Consider the following 19,752-nt stretch of genomic DNA (forward strand, 5'->3'; position numbering starts at 1 on the left):
TATGAATATGCAAATAAGATGATAGTGGCATTTTGGCTGGCCGCTTTCCTGGTCCTTCTTTGGGGTTCATTTCTATTATCTTTTCTGACCAATTTATTTTTCTTGCCCTTTGATTTTTCTTTTAGAGCATACCCTCTTTACATTTTTTTTATTTTTCTTTTTCTGTATAGAAAATATGGAACCTTTGCAGCATGCAAAGATGAACATATTTGGAACTTCCATAGTCAATCATGAAATATGAAACCTATTGGTATAGGAACCTAACATGCGGCACCTTCTTTGTGGTGAGAGATTTTTCAAATAGCTAGGAAACATGCCACGGACAATTGTCACTTATTACAAAACTATACGTAAAATTCACAACTATTGTTCTAGAAATTTTGCGGGTCAGTGCGACACGATGAGCGCACTTGTAGAAGCTATGAGTTGATGATGGATAGAACTCCCACCTACAAAGTTTAGGTCGAAACGTGGCCCCTTGACGAAAATACAGGAATGGTGCAAATAGGATTTCAGGGGCGCGGACGAGGTGGAGGCAGAGGAGAACCTGGAAGAGGTCGCAGATGGTTAATATGCTATAATTGGGGAGGGCAAGGACATTATGCCTGCGATTGCACGAATCCAATCTGCCTGGTATGTTTTTATTGCACCTCGTTTGATCATGAGACAAAAGATTTTCCTACACTAATAGCTAGGATACACGAAAAAGGAGTGCTACCACCTCCCCTGACTCAGAACCTGTAGATGATGAGGTCTCAGCCACGCGAGGAAGATATAAATGTGAACATTGTGCTCCAAAGTGGAATTGCAATGGGAGATGACAAAGGCAAAAAACTAGAAGATAGTACTTGGGTTCAGAAAGCTCTAGTGAAAGAAGCAGAGTTTGATTTGGAGTGCACTCGAGAAACCTTCCTGGAAGCTAAGAAGAGCTTCCCTGATGCCTCCACTTAAGGAAGAAAAGATAAATGGGAGTCGGAGATGGACCCATCTATGCTCACAATGTTCTTGGAAATATGTATGAAGTTACTACATGATATTAAGGATGTAAAATGATTACAAGAACTCATTAACAGGTGTGTTGGGACCATGTTAGGAGAACCACGCATATTCAGGAAGATCAGAAAACATAAAACAAGGACGGGAAGAGAAATAAGACTTACCGCGTAGATTAGAGAATATGAGATGGATCAAGTCATCCTAGATTGAGGATCAGATGTGAATGTTCTGTCAAAATAGACATGGGAGAAAATGGGGAGACCTGCGCTACAATGGTCTCCAATTCTACTAGGAATGGCGAACCGATAGAAAATAATACCCATGGTGTGATTGTAGGGAATAACTGTGGATATTGAGGGAGCGAGTGTGTTGGCATACATTGAAGTGATAGAGATTGTTGGTGACAAAAACCCCTACCTCGTGCTCTTAGGAATTTATTGGGCCACTGACATGAATGGGGTGATTAATCTAAAGAAGTTCAAGATGATTTTTGAGAAGAAATCACTACGCGTAGTTTTACTCCTGGACCCTGCTGAAGGATCACGCTATACGGAGGTAGTGCACGACTATGAAAGTGATGATGATTTGGACTGCATCTATAAGATAACAGTGTGAAACTAGGACTGTATGAATGCCACAATGGATGGGCGGATTACGTGGGATCGTGAAAGCTCCTATACTTCGGATTCGGATGAGGAAATAGAGCGATGGCAGAATCAGTGACATGAGGTAACTACACTAAATTATAATATCATGACAAGGTCACTGCGCTATGTATCGACAAAAGTAAGAGACTTGCCTACTTATGATGGTTTAAGTGAGGTAGACACCTTCTTGGATAAATTTTAAAGAGAAGTACCAGAAAAGCAACAATTCCAAGCCTTGAACTAGGTAATACACACTACGCGCGTGAGATGGTGGGGTATGCACAAAGGGGGATTTGACGACTAGCGCGAATGTAGGAGAATCATGCACACACAATTTAGGAAGCCTATGGTGTGCCTGACAGACATGTAGAATGAACGGGATGATCCACACATGCATCTGTCCAAGTGGACACAGGCCTATGGAAAAGAGCCCTAACCTGCATGGATGGATAAGTATTCAACGCTGAAATACATGGTCAATAAGCATGTGTTGTAGGGGGGGGGAGCTTGCATATGGCTCTTAATGTTGGGAAGACACTATGCGGGAAGAGAAATCACGTAGAAGATTTTACATGCATAAGCATTCAACAAGGTATGCAATGTGCTGACAAAAGTATGTAATGCGAAATGAAGTGATTAGGACCTACACATACTTGTAGTATTATGGGCTTATAGGATGAAATGCAAGAAACTGATGGGACAAACACCTTTTAAGCTTGTCTATAGAGTGGAAGCCATAATTCCTATGGAATACATCATTCCTAGTCTATGCATAGAAGCGCTCACAGGTATGACGGATGGTGGAGCCCTCGAGGAGAGGCTCGCGTAGTTGGAGGAGCTCAAGGAAGAATGATTTTTGGTTGGATTTCACCAATAGGTCCAAAAGCAGTGTGAAAAGGCTTGGCACAATCGACATATTAAGTTGTTCACCTTCAAGGGAATGATTTGGTGTTTTTATATGATATTAAGTTTGATAAATTCCAATGGAAGCTCAACATGCATTAGCTGGGACCATATGTTATTAAGGAGATCCCAGATGGTGGTGCAGTGCAGTTGGTAAAGTTAAATGGAGAACTCTTACCACGAAAATTCAATGGTAGTAATTTGAAGACATACACAGGGGGCTCGACCATCTAGCTAGCTGACAGAAGCACAGTCTTAGTGCTCCAAGCAGCTGAAACGAGGCGCGGGACTATAAACTACTCTGCCCAGGGACTACGCATAGTAGGGAAGTGTCACAGGGTCTGTGACAGCGCAAGGGTAGCTGTGCTGCCATGCAGGTCGACTGGAAAGTGACCGTTACAGTCACTATTCATGATGGGATGCTTGGTTTGAGATGAAATGGAGTGGGCGGCAAGCATTTAAGGTGAACTTTATGAGCTAGATTCTTGAAAGTCTACTGCCAATCGAGCATTAATGGAACAATTGTGGGGGGAGCGGTCGAATTCAAATTCAAAAGGTGCTATAAATTACAAAGGGTTGTCCAGCAAACAACACTTGGTAATTTGAGAACTGAGTTTTTGCGCGCCTAGCCATTCATGAAACCAGACTTGTTCGATATTCTGACGGAAAATTCGTTGCTTAAGCAATTACCCGAGACATTGAGAGACTTATGCAATTGTACTATGGCAACACCTGAAGAAGCCATGGATACTGCAGTAATGACATTTGGGGAAGTCGCGCAGGCCATTACGGAAGTGGTAGCCCCAGAAAGTGTCAGGATAGTTGCAAAAATCCCTAAATCGCCACACACACTGAGAACCAAGAAAGACAAGCAGGCCATGGCACTGATGTGCGTATCACCTAGAAATTCGCTGAGGACTAGGCTCACCATGGAAGAAAAGGGGAAGGATATCAATTTGGAGGCCAATGAGGAGGAGGAATTCAAGGAAATCCTGGTAGAGGAGGAGGACGTAGAAATGGAGGTTGAAACCCAGGGTGCGAACCCTCTTATCATATTACCTGCATATGTTCCTCCGTGGAAGGGTAAAGCAAAGGTGCTGAAAGATATAGATGAGAGCAAGAGCTCTCTACAGACTCCGCTACTCCCTGATGACATTATTTTTGAAGGAGCGCACCTAGTATGAGTGGTTGTGCTGAAGTTTGAGGATTGGGATCTTGCAGACCATGATAAGTTCCCACATCTCATGACCACACAACTCATGCGTAAGAAGAAAGACGCATCATCCGAAATCATAGAATTGGAGCCGCGTAAATGGCTGAGAGGAGTTGAGAAAGCAAGTTTGCTAAACCTTCTCTGGTTGTCGCATTACCATCGCACCCCAACGACCATTTTTTTCATCAGGCAACTGCTCTGTCTGGTACATGATGGTTGCTTGTTGGTGGAGGAGCCCACCCCCATCACAGACCATTTGATTCATAGAATTACCCGACACCCTTGCAAAGAGGAGGACCTAGGAAACATCTTGGACAGAAAGAGCGATGATTTGGCCATCATGGAGACCATGAAGAAGAAGTTTAAGCTGGAGAAGAAGAAGAGAGGGTACACCATTTCTAGCATCAACAACCCTCTATTTAAAGTAGCAACGCAGATATTGGCACGGAAGATTATGCGGAAGTGCCACGTGGATGAGTTACTTGTGTCGGTGGTTGCACTAGCAGTGCAATGCATAGAAGGGGTCCAGTTCAATTGGGAAAACTACTTGTGTAGATATTACCTTGAGAACTACCGTGAGGCACAACAGCAGGGAAAAATATTTCACTATGCGCGGCTTTTGTTGTCCACAGTACTGGTGGCATGGGAATTGGCCAAAGCTAGCCACTTCGCAACTATCGCGCAGGACCTTCCGAAGGCAGTGAAGCACGCTTCATTGTCGACAACTAGGGATGCAGAAAGGATAAGGGACAATAAAATATTATGGATGCTCATGGAGATGAAAATCAAAATGGGGATTAATCGCAAACTGCGGTTATTGTGCACGATCTACAATAGTCTATAGAGATTTGTGGAGTTCAAGGAAGATTTTCACCATGTCTACATCAGGGCACCGAGGGACCCCATGAAGACATGGCACGAGTTACCCTATCTCATGATAGACGATGTCATCTTCACGGTCCTTGAGTCATGGCCAACATAGTGGCGCACCCCACCCAGTGCCGCGGTGGAAGGAGAGAAGTCCGCCGCATAGTGGAAAAAGGAAGAGGAGAAACCGCGAATGGAGCAGTTGGCAGAAAAGTGCAAAAACGAAGAAACAACAGCTAAGACCCAAGCGGCATGCGTTGCTGCGAAGTTGGCATAAGAGAAGGAGAAGGCAGTAGAAGAAGACCACGAAGGACAGAAGTCACCTTCGCCTGAGCTGGATATCGATATAGAGCAAGGTGGTGTGGACCCACAGACAGCGTCCCCTCACATAAAACGTTCACGCCCAAGAGAGCAGGTAGGGCTGCGAAAGATGTTGAAGGCTTCAAAGACTTTGTTCGACCCAATCACCCTCACTGAGGGGGATCTACACAACATTGGTGAGACAAAGAGGGATGTCACCATGGAGGCCCTCTGGCAGCTCGAGGAGGAATACCAGATGATGTTGTGGGCTCTCCAAGAATAGACACAGGGGTTGCACGTGTGCACTCCACAGGTTGACACTGTGTCAACCAGCATCGCAGTAGGCACATCCGTGGTCTAGGAAATGTTGCGCACCCAGATGACCAACACCATAGTGCTTCTAGATGGAGCACTCGTTATAGGAAATGAGGCTAACATGCCTATGGTTAGTGGGTTGAGGGTAATTGGATTAAATGTTGTTGCGCTCCCTCGAGAAAAACTCAATATTTTTCACGATGGAATCACTATAGAACTACGAGCCAGGCAGGGTCGCGCACTTCAGGTAATGAGCGAGAAGCGCATCAACATGGAACAGTTAAGATGGAAGTGTGAAGAGGTAGTGGCGCAGAACAGACAAATAGTGTAGGTGTTGGAGGAAGCCTACCAGATGGTCCCAGAGTTGGCCATCCAAGCAGAAGAATGAGTGGAATTGTGCATCTGAAAATTAGCAACGGGGGTGCGCGAGGAAAAAGAAGAAATGGTCAGGGTTCAATTGGAGTTGAACCCTTAGATAGTAGAAATGCAGTTGAAGGCATAACCTTCAACTCCATCAGAGGTTAAGGAACAACGTGCCACTGCAAATGCCATAGTAATGTTGACAGTCAACATTGCAGTGATAGAATGCACAAAGTTGTTCGAGCAGTCGTTAGAGGTTCTCACCACCATGTAGGAGGACCCAGACATAAAACACCTAACAACAGAGGCACGCGAGATACAACAGAGATATGATAAACTAAAAGGGACCGCACAGATATTTTCCCTTACACAAAGGCTCACAAGGATGCAACAGGCTAAAGCGCTCAAGGAGCAGGTGGATGTTGCTTGGCACAAGGAAGCAGTTTTGAAGGTGCATTTACAGTCATGGATTGATGAGGCATACACCATTATAGCCTCCATTGAAGCAAAGCTCACGTAGCTACAAGCAACGTAGGAAAGGATCCAGGGCAGTAGTTCAGCCACAACGGTCACTGAACAACACATCAAGGAAGTACAATAGGCAGCCGCTCAGTGCGATGCCGAACTTGCAGTGATCTAGTCAGAGTTGGGAGGTCTTCACGCAAAGATATCCGCACTAATAGAGTGACTCAAGGGCGAGTCGTAATGTTTGTGTTGGGGGCCTGTTTGGTGTGGGATCCGCCAAGGGATTTTTTGGGAGCCAACATTTTAATCGAAGATTGTAATTCTTATGTAAAGACTCCGCATTTTGTGGGCGCGAAGCATGTAGTTTGTAAAAGAGTCATAGGGTTGTCCGCCCTTAGTTTTGTTTTTGTAATGTTTGCTATAGAAATCTACCCATGGTACGCAGACCATGGGATTGTATAAATAGAGCGAGGTTCTAAGTAGTTAAAAAATAATTAAGAAGAGAAGATGAACATATGATGTATGTGAGATAGATCTGTGGAGTAAAGTCTAGTTTTTCGGTCATAGAGTAGGAGAAGGCTCTGCAACTAAGTGCGCAGAGGCCTATTAGTCCAAAGATAAGTGCGTGGACCCCTGCAGCTGAGTGCGCAGGGTGAGTCGAGTCCGTAACAGTTGGAAGTATTAATAAAGAGAAGTTTCCTATCTTTTTTGTGTATTTATTTCATGTTTTATGCATTTGTTATCTTGGGCATGAAATTCACTTTAATACTTATATGATGCGTGAATGTGTATAATTGTATTGATTAAGTGAATACAAGATAGAATATCTGTGTACACAAAGTTAACTAAGATCTGTTAAGAAGATAAGTAAGATATGTGGTATAGTTTGGAAAAATAGTGCAGTTTGTTGCCCTAGCAGTGCGAAATCATCTCTGCTCCTGGTTAGGGCTACGTAGAACACGATTATAATAGATCGAGAAGGTATTGATGGTTGGAACAGTGAGTGAAATGACCTGCATGAAGATAGATCTAGTTGGACTAAATCGACATCTCAGATATCTCAATGGTGCGTATACTTGGTTCTAGCAACCCCCCATACTGCTTCAGGTGAGACTTCAGTCCGCGCTCCACGGGCTGATGCAAAAAGGGCTAGCAGTGTAGGTATTTGTATGGCTAAATAGCTCTGAAATTGGGCTAGGTCCACATAAGCCAATACAGAGTTAGTAAGGACCCTAGACATTAGAACTATAGAATTTCCAGATGGATCCCTTCGTGCAGAGTCCGCTGATGATTGCCTTATCCTGAGTACAATCAAGAACATCGGGATGAATATAGTGGCACTCTCCAATGATACCCTCCATGCCCTAGATATAGGGATGGTAGATGAACTGAGAACTAGGGAGCAACGTGCCTTCAACCTTATTAGTGAGCACAAAGTGAACAATGAGAAAATGTTCGCTGAAAAGAGGGAGGATCTGAATTAAAAGGAGGCACTTTAGATGCATAGTGAAAGTCTGGAGTCAGCAGTATTAGAGGCATGCAAGATAGTTCCTGAACTTCACATCCTAGAGGATGCACAACTAGAAGAAAAGATCAGAAAACTAGTCGTTGGTGTGTGTGATGCTGAAGAAAAGGTTGGACAGGTGAACTTTGAGCTCAGCATGAAGATTAGAAAGCTGCAGTTAAACTTGTAGCCCACGACTCCTCCTGAGGTCCAGGAGTAGCCCAGAGCCACGATAAAGGTAGGCATGTCTACCTTGGATGTGACAATCACTGACTGTGTGGCATTGTTCAAGCAGGCCATGGAGCTAGTGACTAATCTATAGGAGGATCTGAACCCACAAACACTGAACATAAAGGTAAGGGAGCTGCAGCTGAAACATGATGGAGTTAGGGCGACTGTGAGTGAGCTACATAGCACCAGCGCAACACCCACCTAGATTGTAGGAAGGAAGGCAACTCCTATACAGGTAGAGGAAGCGCAAAAGAAGCATGCCTTGCTAAAGGCCTAGTTGCAGCCATCGTTGGAGGAGGCTTATCAAGTCCTGATTACCATTCACAATAAGCTTAAAGGTTTGTAGCGGAAACAACAAACGATGACGTTGGACATAAAAGGACCAACCACAGAAAAATTGTTTGACGAAGTCAAGAAGGAAACAACATAGAGTGTTGCCGAAGTTGCAGTGATCCAGGTGGAGCTGGGGGATCTTCGCAGTAAGATTGCGGTGCCAGCAGAGTGACTCGATCGCGAGTCACGATATTTGTGTTGGGGGTCTATTGGAATGGGGTCCCCTAACTCAGTTTGGGGTTAAGATAACCCATGTTTTGATAAGTTTTTGTAAATAATGTAAAGTCTCCGTGATTTGTGGATGCAGAGCCCGTAGATGAATAGGAGTCAAAGGGGTTTAGCCCCTTATCTTATGTAAATTTTGAGTTAGTTTTGAGATCGAATTATATGAAAAGGGATATAAATAGCTGTGCCTTAGAGAGGCTAAGGAAGGGTTTTGATAGATGGGGATTAAGACTTGAAGGTAATAGCGAAGAGAAGTGGGTCAGAGAGGAGAATAAAGGCTCTGCGGTTGAGTGCACAAAGGCTGAGGAAGAGTCCATAACTGAGTCCATGGACCCCTGCAGTTGTGTGCATAGGGTAGTTTTGAGTCTGTAATCTTGAATTGAAGATTAATAAAGACAGTTTCCGAAGAATTCTTACGTATTTCTATTATTTATGTTAATGTTAAATGTTGTCGATGAATGATGTGTTTTATGGAATATTGATTGAATGTTGCGTGATTATGTTGAATAATTGTTAATGATGTATTCCATTCATGTTTAAATAATTTCACAAAGACTCTAATGAATTCTCTGATGTTTACTAATAAATTAAGTAAATTTACGTGAACCCTAATTTAGGATTTCTCTCTAATGCGCGTAAGTAGATAGATTTACCTTTAAAGGTCCACAAAGACTGATCGTAAACATTAGGGAAGGTCTAAAGGCCATTTTTACAGAGTTTCAGTAATGTTCCCTAAGAGTTTATCGATCTGCATGGAGGCAAATCTAAGGCGCTAGAAGACATCACACTAGGCTCGATGCAAAAACTTGGTTCTTGCATCCCCCCATACTGCTTAGGGTGAGAGTGCAGCCTCCACTACGCGAGTTTTTTCTGAATGTACCAATATTGTAGGGTTTTCTTGGTTGGCACAACTAACTTTGAACCTGGGTCAGGACCCCCTAAGCCAACAGTGGTTAAAGTGGTGATCAATAGTTAGAGAGGGAACTTGTTCAAGCATTGTTTGAGGACAATAAATTTTTTCTGGGGAGGACTATCATGTCCCCAATTCGAAATTTTGTCAAGGATATTATCAATTTTGTAATTTTGGTGATTAACTTAGGAGAAATAAATTTTGGAGATGTTAAGTAAATTTTTTGAGAAATGGAAAAGGTTGGGACTTACAAAAATAATACAATTAAAGTGAAGATAACTTGTGGAGGTTACCAGGAAGGGAAATAGAACCATGGGAAGAATCAAGCCATGGTATCAAAGAATAGTGTGAAAGAAATTGAATCATTGTATGAGGATTGGAAATAAAATGTAAAGGAAAGGTTAGAGCCTCATTTTTATCATTCTATTTTGGCATTTCATATTTTATTTTGGAGGGTTCACTTGATTTTACTAGCCAATTCGACCAATCTTGTTTAGCACAAGGAATTTCCAAGCAAGAATTCCAAATCTTCTTTAGTGAACTTTGAGTGTCACTCTAGAAGAGAATTTGTGAGCAACATTTGGTATTTGGAGGGTCAAATTACATATATATTTCATCTTGTGTGGGTTCTAGGAGGACGCAACTCTAGAATTTGTGGTGTTTTGGAGAGCTAGAATTTGGTGGATCCCGAGGCTGAGAAGTTGCAGAAAGTTTGCTCAGTCGAGGATGAGTTTTCTTGGATATTTTTCAGAGGTGAAGAACACTTCTATAAGGAGGGCCAATTTTTTTTCATTAGGTCCTACATACAGGTTTTTCTAGGCCATCTACAACACATAGATTGAAGTAGATATTGGTGCAAGAGTTGAGATGAGATTTCTTCTTCATATCCAAAGAAATTTTGTAGACGAAATTCCAGCCACTGAGGGAGAAAATTGGAGCTAATTTGTAGTAGATATTCTTGGTGGGATGTAGAACCCATTTACTAGGAATATTGTCCAAATTTGGGTATTTTCGGGTCATCTAGAATTATCCCACAATATGTCTCGGCTTTTGTGGGTTTTATGAGGAGAGGCCTTGGTTAATTTGGTAGAATTTTCTGAGAACTTTTGAGGGCCAAAGAAAAGGGTTGAAGTCAACCATCATCAAAAATATTTCCAGAGCAGGGCGTTGTTATTTTGGGAATCCTTTCTACCACTTGGTTCTGTGATATTTTTTCTGGGTTTTGTTAGTTGGGGTGTGAGGAGCCTTCCTCTAATTTTTCATAATTTTGGAGCAATTTTGACAGTTCATTTCATAGTTCGCCTCCAACAGCAACAACAACAACAAAAATTTCTTAGTATTACATTTGGAGAGATTGAGCCATTTCAACAAGTTATTTTACTTGTATTCTCAACTAGATATTGCATGCTTGCAGTAGCAAGTCCAGTTTCTATCATTTCACTCCAATTTAACCAGTGTTATTTAGCACAAGGAATTTCTAAGAAGGAATTCTCAATCTTCTTCAATGAGCTTTGAGTGTCACTCTAAACAAGAATATGTGAACAAAATTTAGTACTTGGGTGCTGAATTACAAATATATTTAATATTGTGAGGGTTCTAGGAGGATGCAACTATGGAATTTGTTGTATTTTGGAGAGCTAGCATTTGATGGATCTCGAGGGTGAAAATTTGTAGAAATTTTTCTCAGTCAAGGATGAGTTTTCTTGGACGTTTCTAGAGGCGAAGAAAACTGCTATCAGGAGGGCCAATTTTTTGACATTAGGTTCTACATAGGGATTTTTCTGGGCCATCTACAAAACATATATTGAAGTAGATATTTTTGCAGGAGATAATATGAGATTTATTTTTGATTTCAAGAAAAATTTTGTATGGAAAATTTGAGTTGATGAGGGAGGAAATTGGATCTAATTTGCAATAGATAGTCTTGGTGGGATGTAGAACCCATTAGCTGGGAATATTGTCCAAATTTGCATATTCCCGGTTCATCTAGAATTAGCCCAAAATATGTATGAGTTTTTGTGGGTTTTATGAGTAGAGACCTTGGTTAATTTGGTAGAATTTTCTAAGAAATTTTGAGGGCCAGAACAAACTGTTGAAGCCAACCGTCAACAACAATATTTCCAAAGTAGGGAGTAGTTATTTAGGGAAGCCTTTCTACCACTTCGATCTATGATTTTTTCTAGCTTTTTTTAGTTGGGTTGTGAGGAGCCTTCCTCTAATTTTTCATAATTTTGGAGCAATTTTCATGGTTCATTTCATAGATTTCCTCCAGTAGTAGCAACAACAACAAAATTTATTAGTAGTTCATTTGGAGAGATTGAGCGATTTCAACTTGAGATTTTACTTATATTCTCACCTGGGTATTGCATGCTTGTAGTAGCAAGCCAAATTTCTATCATTCCACTACATTATACTCAGCTCTGGCTTAAAATTTAATAAAATAGATCAGCACTTTGCATGATTTATTTGGTGTAGTAATTTGTGCTTGTATGGTGAAATTTTAATTATTGTAGCTAGTGCATGTTTTGGTAATTACTGTTAATTTTCCAATTAGGAACATTACACTTTTTCTATGATGTCATAGTTATCTTGTCTTTCTTTCACAATGCAATTTGACTTAAAGAATTCAATTTTGATATTTTGATTTGCAATGGTGGATACCAATATTAAAATTTTAGTGATTTTAGGAAACATATATCACATTTTGAATTTGTCTCACATGACGATTTGGTAAAGTTACATATAGATTTCCATAATCGTTGATTTCTTGAGATATATCATCTCTGAAATATATGTGAGTACCATTATTATTCTTCATGATACATATTAAAACACTTCCTTCTACATGTCAAATGAATTGAAGCATCATAGTGAATAAGCCATGCATTAACATCATCAATATTTTGAATGAATAATTTGGTATTTTTTTAGACTATATTTAACTATGTGTTAAATACACATGGACAGCAAGAGAGATATGAAAGATAAAACATGCAATACAATTTTTATTAACAACTGATATACATTTATGGTACATTGTTGTGACTGTTGGGTTTCACATCCCAAGGTCTCGTGGACTACTTTGGTCTATTCAGCTTCCACACTAACCCATTTAGGATTAGGTGTCCAGCATTCCCCCCCTTAATCCGAAGGGTTATGTATGAGTCCAAGAAGAGAGCTGTAATACAAAATGTGCAAAAAATGCATGGCAGCACTAGGCTGAATGTGCTCTATGAAATGTTGGTATAAAGGGCGGTGGTTTAAGGATGACCACCAACACTGGAATGCTTAGTGCAGTTCCCAGAACTCTTCCAAAAGTAGCAAGAAACTGAAATTTTCTGCTAGAGGAAGTGATCCTGTTGTTTTAAAGAGGGAAACCTTCAACCATAAAAGGGAGGTCTCACCCTGCATAAAAGGTAAAACTTCAACCTGAAAAGGGAAGTCTCAACCTGTGATGGTTTAAGGATAACCAACAACTCTGGAATGCTTAATGTAATTCCTAGAACTCTTCCAAAACTAGCAAGAAGCTGGAGTCTTCTGCTAGAAGAAGTGTTCTCAATTTTGTTCCTGGAATGCTTCCGAAACTGGCAAGAAGCTAAACTCTTCTGCTAGAGGAAGTGTCCCAGATTGCCAACTGAAGGCATGTTCAGGGACATCTTTGTCGCTGGCTACAACTCTGAAACTGGTGTGGCAGGTTGTGGCTCAGGCTCGCTTGATGTGACTTTGAAGCTTGTAGATGACCATCATTTCCCCTCCTGTCAGATACAAGGTGAGATGATGGAGGAAACTCAACTGCAGGACTGTTCAATATTCTGGAACAAGTTCTGACATGTGTTTGGAATATCTTCTTGGCTGTTGATGCCCATTTCCAAGAAGCGATCCATCCAAGATGAATCTTTGTTCTTGCAGGACGTTTGTTTCTTAAGCATCTGTGTGAAGAATGACTGGTTTTATGACATTGCTTACATGGATGAAGATCAAAACAATGATCTTTCAAATGGCCAACTTGGTCACAGTGTTTGCATTTCACGATCTGTTGTTGTTGTTGTTGCTATGGAAGAGGGGTAAAATTTGGAACAGCTGGAGGTGAACTGTCATGAGGAGCAGGTGAACTATCATGAATGAATCCAGCACTCTGAAACTGGATGGGCTTGGCATAGTCTGGAATATGAAAGGACAAGTCCTTGTCATATCCAAGACCAGCTCTGTGCTTGTTGTGGACAAGCTATTCCCAAGGTCTGACAATGGGCTTGGGGAGTGTAGATTGAGTTTCTGCATCTGCATGTACAGCTACTACTTTATTGGGTACTAAATCTGAATCAACTGTAACATTATTGACTTGCTTCTGATGGGTTGCAGTCTCAGTGTTCTGAACAGAAACATGTTCAGAATGACTTCTCTATTTTAATTCTTCTTGCTGTAGCTGAGATTCAAGCTGCAAAAATTCGATCTTTTCCTGTGCATTTTGTAGACATGTCTAAATTTCAGAGAGAGATCCTATGCTGATTTGTAATGTGTCATCAACAGTAGATAATATCAGAGTTTTAAGGAACTGTAATACTTCACTGGTTCTGGCCATTTTTTCTTCAATGTCTGATTTACAACTTAAAAACTGATCACAATTACTACTCAATGCAGAAAAATAATATCTACTCACAGTACACAGCAATATCCTTTATAATTGTCAGCAAATGATCAATGTGCAACATAAAAGATTACAATCAGCTCACCAAAATCTTTATGTAGCAGTGGAATCAAGGAATCAATGCACTATAATGAGTTTTAAATATAATGCCACAATTGGGGCATCAACAACTGCAAACTTGTTTGGATCCTTCAAGTACTCCTTCAGAAATGATGGTTATCAAAACTTCAATAATTATAACACCATGTCATGGGCATTCTTTGAACTATAATTTACAGTGGTCAACCTCGGCAAAGCATTAAACATATGAATGGCACCAGCAATCAAATCGGATCCAACTATAGGGACAGAAGCACAGAATCTCGGTTGCAAATGGAATTCGAACTATTCAAAGTGTATTTGAAACCAATCACCATACGAACTTATTTAAAACATCAGCTTCAATGTATTTCAGGCAGCATCATAACGTATTCAGGCAGCTTTAATCACAGTTTTCGATGCATTCAATACAGCTCCAGGTCAGCACACAAATAAATCAATGAGCGATATACAAAACTGATTTCTTTCTCTGCAATAGAGACTTAATGTCCAGCACATACAGTGCACATATTAAGAGCAATAATCATCACAAAAAGAAACGACCTTTCCAACGAACGCTCGGGGCATTGAATAAATTTTCAGCAGACATTTGACGGACCATATTTTTAGTGCAAACAACAAATATACACCAGCCTCTATATAAATATATAGCCGAGAATACCCATAAAAATGGTATTATTCGTTGTTGAGCAGATTACGGATGAAGCCACATTTCTGGTTGATTTCTTTCATGCATAAACAACACTCCTTTGCAAGAAAAAATGAATGTCTTCCACAATCTGCAGTTGGAGTACAAACAGTTCGAGCACTCCTGAAGGTATAAGCAGCACGCTAGTGAAGAATGAGTTCAGCTCACTTACATAATGCACAATTCATGTGTTAACTTCACCATCTACGTTGGACCGCTACAAGCAGCTGACATATGGGTAAAAATGATACATAATTCAGGGTTCAATTTCATCATCTACGTTGGAACTCTACAACCAACTATCATATGGAAAAACGTGATGCACAATTATGGTTTAATTTGATCACATATGTTAGACCTCTACCATTATTAAATGGCTCTGTCAACCTCTCCTGAGAAGAGCTTTATCAAAAGCATCACTGTAAAATACATACATCCTAGCTCAAATTATAGTTGCAGCTTGTGAGTGAAAGGATATTTTATCTATGTTACCAGAAAATTCTCATTTCGATCCAACCCCCATTCTCTTTCCAATCCCCTCTTGACACTACATCAGTACATCACTAAACGATTTTATATGCATAACATTTTCTGGGAGGCAGGCGGTGGATTCAAGTTCCTTATACCATTGAAATGAAAATAGATATGTGTAGGATTAACACACCATATAAAAACATATATACCACAAAGCCCTTCCGTGTGCAGTGGTACCATGAAGTTCCAGCGTCTCCTTTGCAGAGACCGACAGTTATATGATTTAAATGCGCTGTTCAAAAATATACCAATCGATACCAGGAGAGACCACCGTGAATCAAGGAATGCCAAGTGGAGATTCTCAAGTGAGCGCATGCTAACAAGTAGCTCCATGGCAGAACAGATCTACGCCGAATGAATGTGTGCCAAATCCCATTTCATATTCTCTGTATACTATTCCACCACTTCAAATGAACCATAGGTATCGCAATACAGGTCACGAACTATCGATTCATTTCAGCGCCGAGAGCAACAAAACAAAAGTGTATATATATGTGAAAGAAGAGTCACGGTTAGTCTCCACACCTCCATGCATATTAATTATTATAACCAAAATAACCACGCATACCAGTCTTCAAATACACCAACGCAACAAATAATACATTTTATTCAGAGAAATTAATATTATACAGTGTATACTGTTGTACGAACAATGGGTTGTATTTGGGTTGACAAAAACACAGATATTTGTGTGATCCGCATCAACGATGCCTCAAGGATGATGATCCTTATGTGCGAAAGACGACTACTATATGTGTTGCTAAACTTTATGATATTAATGCTGAACTGGTGGAGGATAGAGCGTTTCTAGAGACTGTTAAGGACTTGATTTCAGACAACAATCCCATGGTTGTAGCGAATGTCGTGGTAGCACTGGCAGAGATCCAAGAAAACAGTAGTAGAGCAATATTTGAAATTACTAGTCACACACTTTTTAAACTTTTGGCAGCGCTCAATGAATGCACTGAATGGGGTCAAGTGTTTATACTATATGCTCTCTCAAAATACAAGGCAAGTGATGCCCGAGATGCAGAGAACATTGTTGAACGTGTAACTCCTCGTCTTCAGCATGCCAACTGTGCAGTTGTACATTCGGCTATCAAGATGATTCTGCAGCAAATGGAGCTTATTACTAGCACTGATGTTGTTAGAAACCTCTGTAAGAAAATATCTCCAAAATATCTAACAAGGCGACGCCCATTTACATTGTTAGTATATGCTAGGCAGTGATAATATTTATATATTTGTTACAGAGAGTGTGTCTCTCAAACAACTCTACAATGGACGATTCATGACGGTTAACTCCCACACAACCAGCAACTGTAAGAAACCCGCAAAGAACCAATGCAGAAACAACTGGGAAAGGTGAAAATTCTCAACACGGATACACAGTCAATCAAACAGTGTTTTCATTTCAATTTAGGGCAATACAGTTAAACGCGTCAATACCAATACCATAACACAGCGTTTCAACCAGCATTGATGTCAGAGCAGCATTGATGGAGATTCGAACCTCGACTATTCAGTTTCCGATGCGGTCAGAGACAAGCTGCGACTTATGAGAGACAGATGTGTTATAGAGCGTTATGGATAGAGCGCAGTGGTGACAGAGGCGTTGATGACAGAGGCATCAGAACAGTTAGTGCAGAGCGACCAGCGGAACCGATGGGGAGAGCGATACGCTAAGCGTTAGACTGGGAAGGCAGGCAAGTTTTGTAGAGTTGACAGACTCTTAAAATACCCAGGCCTCTATTTTCATATTGCTGGAATGTATGTTACATCCATAATAGAAGCACTGACAATTATATGAATGTACATGACTTGCAGGTAAGAAAGGCCACAGAAAACAAGTGGCTCATATTAATTATGCAGGGCAAGAATACGCCTACTCTGATGCCATGTTAAACACACATGGACAGCAAGAGAGATATGAAAGATAAAACATGCAATACAATTTTTATTAACAACTGATATACATTTATAGTACATTGCTGTGACTGTTGGGTTTCACATCCCAAGGCCTCTTGGACTGCTTTGGTTTATTCAGCTTCCACACTAACCCATTTAGGATTACGTGTCCAACACTATGGATTCCTTATGAACAAAAAAGCATGAATATCTTCTATTCTTGGAATCATCAAATTTATTTTTACTGAAACCTTTAGCAAGGTGTCTAAGCTTTCCATAATAGTATCATTACTCTTCATAGAGGTACTTGTCCTTTATGGTGCTATTCCTTGATGTGGTTTTGACTATGACTTTCCTTCATTGTTCTTCTGCCATGGAGTTCCTTTCTATGGTTGCTTCTATTTGCAAACCAATGCTTGATTTGAACTTTTAGATCTCCATTGAGAATCTTGTTTGTTTCTTCTTCTTATAGGAGAATGCTTGTTAGTTCGTTGAATGTAGGAACCTTTTCATTAGCTACAAATCCAATGATGAATATTGATAATCATCCAATATCCCATTTAATGTAATTTTTACTAGATCACTGGAAATCATTTCTTAAAATACTATAAAACTTATCATAAATCTATTTGATTGTAGAAATATAATCAATAAGTTTTTCATTTATGTCCATCTAATTTGAAAAAATAGTCTTCTTTAAAAGTAACACTCGATTGTTATTTGAAGTTCCATAAAATATTTTAAGTGTTTCCCGAGTTCCTTAGATGTATTAGAATCCATGACATGCAAAATAATGTTCTATTCTATAGACATTCACCAGAGTACCTTCTCTTAGATTTCTTTGCGATCCTAATCCCGAACTATTGACACTTCTAATTTAATTTTAGCTCATAATACTATTGACCAAACATTGTAACCATCCATTAACATTTTCTTCTCAAACTTCCAATTTGTGTAATTGTCTCCCTATAGCTTTGTGGAGTCATCAAGATACGAATCATTTATGGACTTTGTGGTTCTGCAAATCCGGCAAGTCGAATGCGAATGATACGACGTGTCGATACAGTCTACGTGAAAATTGTGTTTGTAATTAGGTAGAAACCTCACTTTCTCGTTGAATTATGACAAACAAATGGCACATTTGAGCACCTCTATGAAACTTTTTATTTTATACTCGAAGACGGGTAGAGCCTTTACGATGCATGCACCCTAACCCATATTGTGTCTCGGTTGAGGGGATCCTCAAGCACAAAGGAAAATCCATGACGTTAAGAGAAATTGGTCCATTCAGAGAGAGGGTTGTTGGTAAGGATTGTTGGTATGAGCACAAAGGAAAATCCATGACGTTAAGAGAAATTGGTCCATTCAGAGAGAGGGTTGTTGGTAAGGATTGTTGGTATTTCCTACGGTGTAAAATGAGAGAAGAAAAAAATGAATATCACTCCAACAATGATCACTATGCGCATATATGAATTATCGGTGCCCGTAGTTGCTGGCACCCACGGGTGTTCGAGGAGTGACAAGGGTACATCGTAATTTGTTTCATTGAAGGCGATGACCAATGTTGAATCTATCTCCGAGGGCGTTAGACATAAATATGGATGATGACGGTGAGCACAAATTTAAAACTATTTTGTTGTGATGTATTGTATTATGATGATGTGGGCATAGTAGGAGTAAAAGTTTTTGTGTTATTTGATCATGTGGGTAATTTTTGGTGGTGTGGCTTTCTTTAATAATTATGCTGACTCAACCTACATTTGCTGATAACAAAGATTGATGAGTGTCCTTGGTTTTACCATTATCCCAATGCGTACAAAAAATTCAAACCAAACTCTTATATATAGTTAAAAGCTTTAAAAATCACTACATCTAACTACACCCTACTAAAGTCTTCATTGTCAGGAAAATTTTAGGGGGTAATATTCGCAAGTGGGCTAATATTCCATGTTTTTTCCAAAAAAAAGATTCTCCAATTTTCATTTTTCTAAAAATGAATTCGCCAAAATTTTATAGTATAAAATTATTTTACACTAAAAGTAACCAATATTATATATTGCATAATATAAAATAATTAGAGATCTAAACATTTTTACAAAATTATCATCAAACATTTTAAAATTTGGATATTAGGGACTAGTAACATTCACCAAGGTTGCTAAAATTTAAGATTAACTTCCATCCTTTAAATTTTCCTTCATCATTGTTAATGTCTAATTTCTCCATGCTACACAATAAACTCCATTTTATGTCAATGGAAGGATGAATTTGTTTCGATATTTTTTAAGTAAACTTCTTAACCACACCAAATAATGCCCAACTACAATTGAGGGTTAGCATAGTGCCATTGCCTTGAATTTATGATGATGATAGGTGGTGCCGGTTTGTAAAAATATAGTAATATAAGAGTTTATGGTGAAGATTATGATCGTGGAGGATTTTGTGGACATGGAGATGGTGTTATTACATGGTGATGATGAATATTGTTTTGGAGTAAAAATATATGAGAAGAAACTTATGTAACATGGATAATTTTAATAAATGTAGTAATATGTTTTTTTGTAAGTTCAAAAAAGGTGAGGTTACATCATGGGCATGTCCTAGAATAA

At 39.8% G+C, this 19,752-nt stretch overlaps 1 pseudogene; it reads left to right on the forward strand.

Moving 5' to 3' along the window:
- Positions 1-3,268: 3,268 nt before the first annotated feature.
- On the forward strand, positions 3,269-16,465 carry LOC149161564 (beta-adaptin-like protein B pseudogene; annotated as a pseudogene).
- Positions 16,466-19,752: the final 3,287 nt, after the last annotated feature.

This window comes from Pinus tabuliformis, chromosome 5_2 (assembly GCF_031772625.1).
Source record: "Pinus tabuliformis cultivar Carrire ecotype Pingquan chromosome 5_2, CPIR1, whole genome shotgun sequence".
Classification (NCBI taxonomy): domain Eukaryota; kingdom Viridiplantae; phylum Streptophyta; class Pinopsida; order Pinales; family Pinaceae; genus Pinus; species Pinus tabuliformis.